Raw genomic sequence first — 14,692 nt, forward strand, 5'->3', positions numbered from 1 at the left:
ACTTGTTTTTGGCACAGAAGTATCCAATTATTCCAGGCTACTTCTTGAAAGCAATGATCCTGTCTCTAGTTGATTGCCTTTGTGTTTTTGTCAACTATCAACTTTTCATAATTATGAGACTATTTCTAGACTCCTTAAATTCCACTGATTTGCTTAACTTTATGCCAATATCCCAGTCTCGATGTTGTAGCTTTAAAATAAACCTTGAAATCCAGGTTGTATTAGCCATTCACTTCTTTTCTTTATTAAGCATCTTTAAATTTGGGAGTGACATGTATTTCTCAAGGTCCCCAGAGAAAGAGGACAAAGCAAAGCCATCTAGATATGAGAAGACATTTTTGGTCTAAGCCATTTTGTGATCTAAAGGTGGTCACAATGCTTGTCCTTGAACATGTCTCAGCAATTAATGACTCTAAGGGAACAAAAGAGTGCAGAAACACTGCCTGTTTTCAGACAAGGAAAGTTGTTCTCCAGTCATTCAGCTGGGTCCCACTCTTTGCAACCCCATGGACTGCAGCACACCAGGCTTTCCTGTCTTCACTATCTCCCCGAGTTTGCTCAAACTCATGTCCATTGACTAGGGGATGCCATGCAACCAACTCATCCTTTGTTGCCCCCTACTCCTCCTGCCCTCAATCTTTTCCAGCATCAGGGTCTTTTCCAATAGTTGGCTTTTCCCATCAGGTGGCCAAAGTGTTGGAGCTTCAGTTTCAGCATCAGTCCTTCCCGTGATTAATCAGGATAGATTTCTTTTAGGATTGACTGGCTTGATCTCCTTGCTGTCCGACACCACAGTTCGAAAGCATTATTTCTTTGGTACTCAGTCTTTTCCTTGGTACTAGTCTTCTTTATGATCCAACTCTCACATCTGTATGTGAATACTGGAAAAACCATAGCTTTGACTAGATGTAACTTCGTCGGTAAAAAAAGTAATGTCTCTGCTTTTTAATATGCTGTATACATGTGTCATAACTTTTCTTCAAAGGAGCAAGTGTCCTTTAATTTCATTTCTGTAGTCCCCATAGGCAGTGATTTTGGAGCCCAAAAAAATAAAATCAGTCACTATTTCCATTGTTTCCCCATCTATTTGCCATGAAGGGCTGGGACAGGATGCCATGAACTTCATTGTTTTGAATGTTCAGTTTTAAGGCAACTTTTTCACTGCCCTCTTTCATCTACATCAAAAGGCTGTTGGTTCCTCTTCACTTAATGCCATTGAGTTCATTTCAGTCACTCAGTCATGTCCGAATCTTTGCGACCCCATGAATCGCAGCACGCCACGCCTCCCTGTCCATCACCATCTCTCGGAGTTCACTCAGACTCACGTCCATTGAGTCAGTGATGCCATCCAGCCATTTCATCCTCTGTCGTCCCCCTCTCCTCCTACCCCCAATCCCTCCCAGCATCAGAGTCTTTTCCAATGAGTCAACTCTTTGCATGAGGTGGCCAAAGTACTGAAGTTTCAGCTTTAGCATCATTCCTTCCAAGGAAATCCCAGGGCTGATCTCCTTCAGAGTGGACTGATTGGATCTCCTTGCAGTCCAAGGGACTCTCAAAAGTCTTCTCCAACACCACAGTTCAAAAGCATCAATTCTTCAGTGCTCAGCCTTCTTCACAGTCCAACTCTCACATCCATACATGAACACTGGAAAAACCATAGCCTTGACTAGACAGACCTTAGCTGGCAAAGTGATGTCTCTGCTTTTGAATATACTATCTAGGTTGGTCATAACTTTTCTTCCAAGGAGTAAGTGTCTTTTAATTTCATGGCTGCAGTCACCATCTGCAGTGATTTTGGAGCCAAAAATAATAATAATAATAAATAAAGTCTGACACTGTTTCCACTGTTTCCCCATCTATTTCCCATGAAGTGATGGGACCAGATGCCATGATCTTCGTTTTCTGAGTGCTGAGCTTTAGGCCAACTTTTTCACTCTCCACTTTCAGTTTCATTAAGAGGCTCTTTAGTTCCTCTTCACTTTCTGCCATAAGGGTGGTGTCATTTGCATATCTGAGGTTATTGAGATTTCTCCCGGCAATCTTGATTCCAGCTTGTGTTTTTTCCAGTCCAGCATTTGTCATGATATACTCTGCATATAAGTTAAATAAGCAGGGTGACGATATACAGCCTTGACATACTCCTTTTCCTATTTGGAACCAGTGTGTTGTTCCATGTCCAGTTCTAACTGTTGCTTCCTGGCCTGTATACAGATTTCTCAAGAGGCAGGTCAGGTGGTCTGGTATTCCCATCTCTCTCAGAATTTTCCATAGTTTATTGTGATCCACACAGTCAAAGGCTTTGGCATATACAATAAAGCAGAAATAGATGTTTTTCTGGAACTCTCTTGCTTTTTCCATGATCCAGCAGATGTTGGCAATTTGATCTCTGGTTCCTCTGCCTTTTCTAAAACCAGCTTGAACATCAGGAAGTTCATGATTCATGTATTGCTGAAGCCTGGCTTGGAGAATGTTGAGCATTACTTTACTAGCATGTGAGATGAGCACGATTGTGTGGTAGTTTGAGGATTCCTTGGCATTGCCTTTCTTTGGGATTGGAATGAAAACTGAACTTTTCCAGTCCTGTGGCCACTGCTGAGGTTTCCAAACTTGCTGGCATATTGAGTGCAGCACTTTCACAGCATCATCTTTCAGGATTTGAAACAGCTCGACTGGAATTCCATCACCTCCACTAGAGGTGTTCGTAGCAATGCTTTGCAAGGCCAACTTGACTTCACATTCCAGGATGTCTGGCTCTAGATGAGTGATAACACCATCATGAATATCTGGGTCATGAAGATTTTTTTGTACAATTCTTCTGTGTATTCTTGCCACCTCTTCTTAATATCTTCTGCTTCTGTTAGATCCATACCATTTCTGTCCTTTATCGAGCCCATCCTTGCATGAAATGTTCCCTGGTATCTCTTATTTTCTTGAAGAGATCTCTAGTCTTCCCCATTCTGTTGTTTTCCTCTATTTCTTTGCATTGATCACTGAAGAAGTCTTTCTTATCTCATCTTGCTATTCTCTGGAACTCTGCATTCAGATGCTTATATCTTTCCTTTTCTCCTTTGCTTTTCGCCTCTCTTCCTTTCACAGCTACTTGTAATGCCTCCCCAGACAGCCATTTTTCTTTTTGCATTTCTTTTCCATGGGGATGTTCTTGATCCCTGTCTCCTGTACAATGTCACGAACCTCATTCCATAGTTCATCAGGCACTCTATCTATCAGATCTAGGCCCTTAAATCTATTTCTCACTTCCACTGTATAATCATAAGGGATTTGATTTAGGTCATACCTGAATGGTCTAGTGGTTTTCCCTACTTTCTTGAATTTGAGTCTGAATTTGATAATAAGGAGTTCATGATCTGAGCCAGAGTCACCTCCTGGTCTTTTTTGTTGTTGACTGTATAGAGCTTCTCCATCTTTGGCTGCAAAGAATATAATCAATCTGATTTCAGTGTTGACTATCTGGTGATGTCCATGTGTAGAGACTTCTCTTGTGTTGTTGGAAGAGGGTGTTTGCTATGACCAGTGCATTTTCTTGGCAAAACTCTATTAGTCTTTGCCCTGCTTCATTCCGCATTCCAAGGCCTAATTTGCCTGTTACTCTAGGTGTTTCTTGACTTCCTACTTTTGCATTCCAGTCCCATATAATGAAAAGGACATCCTTTTTGGGTGTTAGTTCTAAAAGGTCTTGTAGGTCTTCATAGAACCACTCAACTTCAGCTTCTTCAGCATTACTGTTTGGGGCATAGACTTGGATACCTGTGATATTGAATGGTTTGCCTTGGAGATGAACAGAGATCATTCTGTCGTTTTTGAGATTGCATCCAAGTACCACATTTCAGACTCTTTTGTTGACCATGATGGCTACTCCATTTCTTCTGAGGGATTCCTGCCCACAGTAGTAGATGTAATGGTCATCTGAGTTAAGTTCACCCATTCCAGTCCATTTTAGTTCACCAATTCCTAGAATATCGACGTTCATCCTTGCCATCTCTTGTTTGACCACTTCCATTTTGCTCTGATTCATGGACTTGACATTCCAGGTTCCTATGCAATATTGCTCTTTACAGCATCAGACCTTGCTTCTATCACCAGTCACATCCACAACTGGATATTGTTTTTGCTTTGGCTTCATCCCTTCATTCTTCCTGGAGTTATTTCTCCACTGATCTCCAGTAGCATATTGGGCAACTACTGACCTGGGGAGTTCCTCTTTCAGTATTCTATCATTTTGCCTTTTCATAATGCCATTAGGGTGGTATAATCTGCATATCTGAGGTCATTGATATTTCTCCTGGCAATCTTGATTCCAGCTTGAGCTTCATCCAGTCCAGAATTTTGCATGATATACTCTGCATATAAGTGAAATAAACAGGGTGATAATATACAGCCTTGGGCTTACCTTGTGGATCAGCTGGTAAAGAATCTGCCTGCAATGGGGGAGACCTGGGTTCAATCCCTGGGTTGGGAAATCCCCTGGAGAAGGGAAATGCTACCCACTCAGTATTCTGGCCTGTAGGATTCCTTGGACTGTATAGTGCATGGGGTCTCAAAGAGTCAGACATGACTGAGCGACTTTCATTTTCACTGTCTTTCACTCTGGATATAAGTTAAATAAGTAGAGTGATAATAATATACAGCCTTGACATATTCCTTTCCAATTTCGAACCAGTTCATTGTTCCATGTCCGGTTCTAACTGTTGCTTCTTTTCCTGCATACAGGTTTTTCAGGAGGCAGGTAAAGTGTTCTGGTATTCCCAGCTCTAAGCATTTTCCACAGTTTGTAGTGATCTACACAGTCAAAGGCTTTAGCATAGTCAATGAAGACGTTTTTCTGGAGTTCCCTTGCTTTTTCTATGATCCAACAGATGTTGGCAATTCGATCTCTGGTCCTCTCCCTTTTCTAAATCCAGCTTGTACATCTGGAAGCTCTTTGTTCATGTACTGTTGAAGCCTGGCTGGCATGCAAAATGAGTGCAATTATGTGATAGTTTGAACATTCTTTGGCATTGCCCTTCTTTGGGGCTGGAATGAAAACTGACTTTTTCTAGTCCTGTGGCCAATATTGAGTTTTCAAATTTGCTGTCTATTGAGTGTAGCACCTTAACAGCATCATTTTTTAGGATGTAAAATAGCACAGCTAGAATTTCATCACCTCCATCAGCTTTGCTCATAGTGATGCTTCCTAAAGCCCACTTCACACTCCAGGATGTCTGGCTATAGGTGAGTGATCATACCACCATGGTTATCCTGGTCATTAAGACCTTTTTTGTATAGTTCTTCTGTGTATTCTCACCACCTCTTTTTAATGTCTTCTGCTTCTGATAGATCCATACCATTTCTGTCTTTTTTTGTGCCCATCTTTCCATGAAATATTCCCTTGGTATCTCCAATTTTCTTGAAGAGATCTCTAGTCATTCCCATTCTGTTGTTTTCTTCTATTTCTTTGCACTGTTCACTTAAGAAGGCTTTCTTATTTCTCCTGGCTATTCTTTGGAACTCTGCATTCAGATGGGTATAGCTTTCCTTTTTACCTTTGCCTTTCACTTCTCTTTTTTTTTCTGAGCTATTTAAGTCCTCCTCAGACAAGCATTTTGCCTTTTTGCATTTCTTTTTCTTGGGGATGGTCTTGATCACTGCCTCCTATACAATATTATAAACCTCTGTCCTCCATCTTCAGGCACTCTCTCAGATCTAATCCCTTGAATCTATTTGTTACTTCCACTGTATAATCAAAAGGAATTTGATTTAGGTCATACCAGAATGGCCTAGTGGCCTTCCCTACTTTCTTCAATTAAAGTCTGAATTTTGCAATAAAGAGTTCATGATTTGAGCCATACTCAGCTCCCAGTCTTGCTTTAGCTGACTGTATAGAGCTTCTCCAACTTTAGTTGCAAGAATATAATCAATCTGATTTCAGTATTGACTATCTGGTGATGTCCATGTGTAGAGTTGTCTCTGGCGTTGTTGGAAGAGGGTGTTTGCTATGACCAGTGCATTTTCTTGGCAAAACTCTTTTAGCCTTTGCCCTGCTTCAATCTGTACACCAAGGCCAAACTTGCCTGTTACTCCTGCCTTCCTATTTTCGCATTCCACTCCCCTATGATGAAAAGGACATCTTGTGTGTGTGTGTGTGTGTGTGTGTGTGTGTGTGTGTGTTAGTTCTAGAATGTCTTGTAGGTCTTCACAGAACTGTTCAACTTCAGGTTCTTCAGCATTAGTGATTGGGGCACAGACTTGGATTACTGTGATATTAATGGCTTGCCCTGGAAATGAACAGAGATCATTCTGTCATTTTTGAGACTGCACCCAAGTACTGCATTTCAGACTCTTTTGTTGACTATGAGGGCTACACCATTTCTTCTAAGGGATTCTTGCCCACAGTAGTAGATATAATGACAATCTGAATTAAATTCCCCTGTCCCCATCCATTTTAGTTCACTGATTCCTAAATATCTGATTTAGGACACTGATTCCTAAAATGTCTATGTTCACTCTTGCCACTTTTTGTTTGACCACTTCCAATTTACCTTGATTCATGGACCTAACATTCCAGTTTTCTATGCAATATTGTTCTTTACAGTATTGGACTTTACTTTCACCACCAGACACACCCACAACTGAGTGTTTTTTCCACATTATCTCAGCCTCTTCATTCCTTCTGGAGCTATTTCTCTGCTCTTCTCCAGTAGCATATTGGATACCTATCAACCTGGGGGGAGGGGGGTGGTGGTTCATTTTTCTATTTATCTTTTTGCCTTTTGTACTGTTCATATGGCTCTCAAAGCAAGAATGCTGAAGTGGTTTGCAATTCCCTTCTCCAGTGGACACATTTTGTCAGAACTCAGACACAAAAATAATAATATTGAAAGTGTTATTCACTCAGTTGTGCCTCACTCTTTGCGACCCCTATGGACTATATCCTGCCAGGCTCCTCTGTTCATGGGATTCTTGAGGCAAGAATACTTGTAAGTAAGTATTAGTCACTCAGTCAGGCCTGACTCTTTGTGACCCCATCGACTGCAGCCCACCAGGCTCCTCTGTCCATTCCAGGCAAGGATACTGGAGTGGGTTGACATTTCCTTCTCCAGGGGATCTTCCCAAGCCAGGGATCAAACCTGCGTCTTCTGCACTGCAGGCAGATTCTTTACCAACTGGGCTACAAGGGAAGAGTGGGTTGCTGTTTCGTTCTCCAGAATCTTCGTGACCCAGGGATCGAACCTGGATCTCCTGCATTGTAAGTGGATTCTTTACCATCTGAGCCACCAGGAAAGCCCTTTATAATGGTAAAGATAATATTAATATATCAGTTGTAAAGACTTCCAGTTCTGTTTCAATGGTAAAGGTTAGCCTGAAGTGCTCGACCACCAAACAACTGATACTGAAGGACGGATGATGGGATCTTTTCTGACCCTTCTGAAATTTATGATTTCAATAAACTAAAGCTTAGACTCTGAATATGAGCTGTTCATGAATGCGTATGCTTGTGTGTGCTCAGTCATGCCCAACTCTGTGACCCCATGGACTGTAGCCTACCAGGCTCCTCTGTCCATGGAATTTTCTAGGCAAGAATACCGAAGTGGGTTGCCATTTCCTACTCCTGGGCATCTTCCCAACCCAGGTTTCACACCCATGTTTCCTGCATTTGCAGACGGATTCTTTACCACTGTGCTACCTGGGAAGCCAGAATGTATGTGTGCTTTTAGCTTAAAACTTCGCCAACTTTGTTGTTCAGGGAGACACCACTTGAGAAAGATCTCTGGTCTTCTCCTTGCTTGTTCCAAGTAACAGTGCCTCCCTTCTCATAATCTTTCACTTAGTTGTCTTTTGACTCAACACAAATAAAGAGGCAAACCCCGTTTTGGAATTCCCTGGTGATGGACAGGGAGGCCTGGCATGCTGCAATTCACAGGGTCGCAAAGAGTCGGACACGACTGAGTGACAGAACTGAACTGAACTGAGCATTACAGTATGAATTTTAAAATCAGCTTGACAGTTTCTACCAAAATAAATCTGCTCAGATTTTAACTGTAATTTTGTTGACAATATTGATCTTTCTGGCCATGAAAATGATATCTCTCTCCATTTATTTAGGCTTTCTTTAATTTCTCTAAGTAACATTTTATAGTTTTAATGTATATATCTTACACATTGTCAGATTTGTCTCTAAGTATTGAATAACTTTGATGCTATAAGTGGCATAGTTTTTTTTTTATTCTAGTGTGTGAGTATTTATTGCTAGGATATCAAAATATAATTGTTTTTATGAATTGACCTTGTTCCTGAAAACATATTTACTAGCTTTAATATAAAGCTGGATAGAAATAGTGACAAACATCCTTGATTTCAGTCATAGGGGAAAGCATTCCATCATAATCACTGGGGGAAAGCTTTCCTTCTTTCATCAAGATGTATTATGTTAGCAGGAGGATTTTTGTAGATGTCTTTATCAAGTCGAAGTAAGTTTCCTTCAATTTCCAGTTAACTGATAGATTTATCAGCAGGCATGTTGGATTTTTATCAATGGCATTAATTTGAATCCTTTCTTGATAAAGTCAGGAAATAAATTCAAACCCACACAACACACTTATACACACATAAGTGAACAAAATAAAAATAACTATTTTCACCCATGTAGTGGCTTTTTTTTTTTTTCATTCCACTTATGGCCCTAATACTAACTTCTGTTACTTCTGGGTCTCTGTATCTTACTTGTCCTGTCCATTTCAATCTAATACCACATTCTATCACCTCACTTTTCACTTGCCCTCAGAACACATATTTATAGGCATTCATCACTCTGACTACTGCTTAAGCCAAGAACAAGTATCATACCCCTTATGTCTATCATTGTCCAGGACCACTGTTTTCTCAACCTGCCCTGTCCCCTTTGTCCACAAGCTGACCTAAGTAAGCCTAGCTAGACTGTAAAAAGTTTGATAACATCAATAAAATATAATGATATTAGGAATTCTTTTACTTTTGAGAGAGAACATATAGTTTAGGGAAGCAGGAGGAAAGGATACTAGAAGACAAACTCAGGGGGAAAATAGGGTTTTTCAACTGAAGACAATATAATTTAGCATAACTTTTTATCTTTTGTAAGTGAAACCAAGTAGGACCCTGTGGGGCTCCTGGGCATGAAAGCCTTTCTGTGTCCCCCACTCCACCATTCCTTGTTTGTAGGATGCAGACTCCAGCCTCTATGACCTACCCTAAGTCTCAGTAGGTAGATGCCTGCAATTGTTAATCAGGCAAGGGAAGGGTGGCAGAGACAAGAGAGGATCGCCAAGAAACAATAGTGCAGCCTTGGGGCGGGTCCGGCTTCCACCTCAGAACAGTTCAGTTCAGTTCAGTCGCTCAGTCGTGTCTGACTCCTTGCGACCCCATGAATCGCAGCATACCAGGCCTCCCTGTCCATCACCAAATACCGGAGTTCACTCAGACTCAAGTCCATCGAGTCAGTGATGCCATCCAGCCATCTCATCCTCGGTCGTCCCCTTCTCCTCCTGCCCCCAGTCCCTCCCAGCATCAGAGTCTTTTCCAATGAGTCAACTCTTCGCATGAGGTGGCCAAAGTACTGGAGTTTCAGCTTTAGCATCATTCCTTACAAAGAAATCCCAGGCTTGACCTCCTACAGAATGGACTGGTTGGATCTCCTTGCAGTCCAAGGGACCCGCAGGAGTCTTCTCCAACACCACAGTTCAAAAGCATCAATCCGGAGAGGGAGGGAAAGATGGCGGAGGAATAGGACGGGAAGATCACGTTCTCCCTCACAAATTCCTCAAAAGAACATTTCAACGCCGAGCAAACTCCACAAAACAACTTCTGTAGGCTGGCAGAGGACATCAGGCAACCAGAAAAGCAGACCATTCTCTTCAAAACAGGTAGGAAAAAATATAAAAGACAAAAAAGGAGACAAAGGAGGTGGGGAGGGAGCTCCGTCCCGGGAAGGGAAGCCCGTCCCGGGAAGGGAATTTTAAGAAGAGAGGTTTCCAAACACCAGGAAACACTCTCCCTGCCGAGTCTGTGGCGAGCCTTGGAAACACAGAGGGCAACATAACAGGAAGGAAAAATAGATAAATAATTAAAACCAAGAGATTACAAGCCCACCAGTAACTCCCCCAGCGGAAAAGCAGCACAGACGCCTGCATCCGCCATTGGGAAGTGGGGGCAGGGCAGGGACGCGCGGGAGGCGCGGGCTGCAGAGCTTTGTAAGAATCGGGCAGGAATGCCCCACGCGCAACCAGAACGATCTAACCTGGGCTAGCAAACCAGACTGTGGGATAGCTACCACGCAAAAAGCTCGAACATAAGACACCGCCAGGACTGAGCACAGAACAAAGGACAGAGCGGAAAAAGCCGGCTGCAGACCATTCCCCGCCGGGGACAGGCAGCCAGAGCCGTAAGGACTGGAAAGGGGCAATTGCAGACCCGGAGAGACTTTACTTACCTAACTGCAAGCAGGCTCCTTTGCTAAGACTTCTGGGGGTGCTGGACAGTCACAGTCTGCCTCACGGGGTGCGCCAGCGGTCCACCCAGAGAGCTGAGCGGCAGCGGCGGAAAAGGTGACAAGCCGCGGCGATCGCGCTCGCCAAACTCCTGAGCTACTCGGACCTGGGAAGGGCACAAAGCGCAGTCCCAGCCGCATTTGTGCCTCTGAGGGCTGCCTGAGGGCCGAACCTGAGCGGCTTGGACCGGGGAAGTGCACGCAGCCTAGGGCCGGCCCCAGACGGTTCCCGGCTGAGCATCGTAGAGCCAGAGCGGTTTGTGCGCCGCGAGAAAGGACAGGTCAAGCGGGGCAGAGATACTGTGTACACACGACAGTGCTATTTGTTTGCAGCATCCCCCCTCCCCACAGCGCGACTGAACTAGTGAGCCTAAAAACCAGCAAACAGAAGAAGTTAAACAGAGGAAACCACCTTGGAAGTGAGCCCACACGGCCCATAACATCAGAGAAGAGCCAGATATATTTTTAATTTTTTAATATTTTTAAAATCATTCTTTTTTTTTTTTTTGCCTTTTGCTTTTTTTTTTCTTTTTTTCCGAGCTTTTTTTTAATTGTTAAGTCTTCTATTTCTCCTCTAATTTTTATTTCTATAACCTAGTATTACTATTTTTTTTTTTAAAGACTTTTTTTTTTTTTTAAGGCAAACACCATATATACTCTTTGGATGGTTGTTGGTGTTTTGGTTTTTTTTGTTTGTTTGTTTGTTTGTTTTTTAATAATTCTTTTTTTTTCTTTCTTCCTTTTTCCTTCTGCTTTTCTTTAATATTGTATCTTTGAAAATCCAACCTCTACTCCAGATTTTTAATCTTTGTTGTCAATTTTGTACATTTAAAAACCCAAACTTCACTACCCAAGTTTACCTGAGAGCGAGATTACTGGCTTGTCCACTCTCTCCTCCTCTGGCCTCTCCTTTTTCTCCACCAGGTGGCCTCTGTCTCTTTTCTCCCCCATCTCTTCTCTATCCAACTCTGTGAATCTCTGTGTGTTCCAGACGGTAGAGAACACCTAAGGAACTGGTTACTGCCAGGATTTGTCTCTCTCCTACTCATTCCTCTCTCTTATCCTCCTGGTCACCTCTGTCTACTTCCTCCCTCTCCTCTTCCCCGTATAACTCTGTAAATACCTCTGAGCAGTCCAGACTATAGAGCGCACATAAGGAAGAGACTACTGGCTAGCTTGCTCTCTCCTCTCTTGATCTCACCGCATCTCATTCCAGTTACCTCTAACTACCCCCTCCATCTTCTCTTCTCCTTGTAACTCAGTGAACCTCTCTGAGTGTCCCTCAAGGTGGAGAAACTTTTCATCTTTAACCTAGATGTTTTATCATCGGTGCTGTATAGATGGAGAAGTCTAGAGGCTACTGTGAAAATAAAACTGAAAACCAGAAGCAGGAAGCTTAAACCCAAAGCCTGAAAACATTAGAGAACTCTTGAATTCAGGGAACATTAAGCAATAGGAGCTCATCAAATGCCTTCATACCTACACTGAAACCAAGCTCCACCCAAGGGCCAACAAGTTCCAAAACAAGACATACCACGCAAATTCTCCAGCAACACAGGAACACTCCCCTGAGCCTCAATATACAGGCAGCTCAAAATTATCCCAAAACCTTTGATGTCTCATAACCCATTACTGGTCACTCCACTGCACTCCAGAGAGAAGAAACCCAGCTCCACCCACCAAAACTCCAACACAAGCCTCCCTAACCAGGAAACCTTGACAAGCCACTGATAGAACCCCACCCAAAGTGAGGAAGCTCCATAATAAAGAGAACTCCACAAATTATCAGAATATAAAAAGGCCACCCCAAACGCAGCAATATAACCAAGATGAAGAGACAGAGGAATACTCAGCAGGTAAAGGAACAGGAGAGTTGCCCACCAAACCAAACAAAAGAGGAAGAAGTAGGGAATCTACCGGAGAAGGAATTCCGAATATTGATAGTGAAAATGATCCAAAATCTTGAAATCAAAATGGAATCACAGATAAATAGCCTAGAGACAAGGATTGAGAAGATGCAAGAAAGGTTTAACAAGGACCTAGAAGAAATAAAAAAGAGTCAAAATATAATGAATAACACAATAAATGAGATCAGAAACACTCTGGAGGCAACAAATAGTAGAATAACGGAGGCAGAAGATAGGATTAGTGAAATAGAAGATAGAATGGTAGAAATAAATGAATCAGAGAGGAAACAAGAAAAACGAATTAAAAGAAACGAGGACAATCTCAGAGACCTCCAGGACAATATGAAACACTCCAACATTCGAATTATAGGAGTCCCAGAAGAAGAAGACAGAAAGAAAGATCATGAGAAAATCCTTGAGGAGATAATAGTTGAAAACTTCCCTAAAATGGGGAAGGAAATAATCACCCAAGTCCAAGAAACACAGAGAGTCCCAAATAGGATAAACCCAAGGCGAAACACCCCAAGACACATATTAATCAAATTAACAAAGATCAAACACAAAGAACAAATATTAAAAGCAGCAAGGGAAAAACAACAAATAACACACAAGGGGATTCCCATAAGGATAACAGCTGATCTGTCAATAGAAACTCTTCAGGCCAGGAGAGATTGGCAAGACATACTTAAAGTGATGAAAGACAATAACCTACAGCCCAGATTACTGTACCCAGCAAGGATCTCATTCAAATACGAAGGAGAAATCAAAAGCTTTACAGACAAGCAAAAGCTGAGAGAATTCAGCACCACCAAACCAGCTCTCCAACAAATTCTAAAGGATATCCTCTAGACAGGAAACACGAAAAGGGTGTATAAACCCGAACCCAAAACAATAAAGTAAATGGCAACGGGATCATACTTATCAATAATTACCTTAAACGTAAATGGGTTGAACGCCCCAACCAAAAGACAAAGACTGGCTGAATGGATACAAAAACAAGACCCCTCTATATGCTGCTTACAAGAGACCCACCTCAAAACAAGGGACACATACAGACTGAAAGTGAAGGGATGGAAAAAGATATACCACGCGAATAGAGACCAAAAGAAAGCAGGAGTGGCAATACTCATATCCGATAAAATAGACTTTAAAACAAAGGCTGTGAAAAGAGACAAAGAAGGCCACTACATAATGATCAAAGGAACAATCCAAGAAGAAGATATAACAATTATAAATATATATGCACCCAATATAGGAGCACCACAATATGTAAGACAAATGCTAACAAGTATGAAAGGGGAAATCAACAATAACACAATAATAGTGCGAGACTTTAATACCCCACTCACACCTATGGACAGATCAACTAAACAGAAAATTAACAAAGAAACGCAAACTTTAAATGATACATTAGATCAGTTAGACCTAATTGATATCTATAGGACATTTCACCCCAAAACAACGAATTTCACCTTTTTTTCAAGTGCTCATGGAACCTTCTCCAGGATAGACCACATCCTGGGCCATAAATCTAAACTTGATAAATTCAAAAAAATCGAAATCATTCCAAGCATCTTTTCTGACCATAATGCATTAAGATTAGATCTCAATTACAGGAGAAAAACTATTAAAAATTCCAACATATGGAGGTTGAACAACACACTTCTGAATAACCAACAAATCACAGAAGAAATCAAAAAAGAAATCAAAATATGCATAGAAACTAATGAAAATGAAAACACAACAACCCAAAACCTGTGGGACACTATAAAAGCAGTGCTAAGAGGAAAGTTCATAGCAATACAGGCATACCTCAAGAAGCAAGAAAAAAGTCAAATAAACAACCTAACTCTACAACTAAAGCAACTAGAAAAGGAAGAATTGGAGAACCCCAGAGTTAGTAGAAGGAAAGAAATCTTAAAAATTAGGGCAGAAATAAATGCAAAAGAAACAAAAGAGACCATAGCAAAAATCAACAAAGCCAAAAGCTGGTTCTTTGAAAGGATAAATAAAATTGACAAACCATTAGCCAGACTCATCAAGAAGCAAAGAGAGAAAAATCAAATCAATAAAATTAGAAATGAAAATGGAGAGATCACAACAGACAACACAGAAATACAAAGGATCATAAGAGACTACTATCAGCAGTTGTATGCCAATAAAATGGACAACATGGAAGAAATGGACAAATTCTTAGAAAAGTACAATTTTCCAAAACTGAACCAGGAAGAAATAGAAAATCTTAACAGACCCATCACAAGCACGGAAA

Source organism: Ovis canadensis, chromosome 18 (genome assembly GCF_042477335.2).
Source record: "Ovis canadensis isolate MfBH-ARS-UI-01 breed Bighorn chromosome 18, ARS-UI_OviCan_v2, whole genome shotgun sequence".
Taxonomy (NCBI): Eukaryota; Metazoa; Chordata; class Mammalia; order Artiodactyla; family Bovidae; genus Ovis; species Ovis canadensis.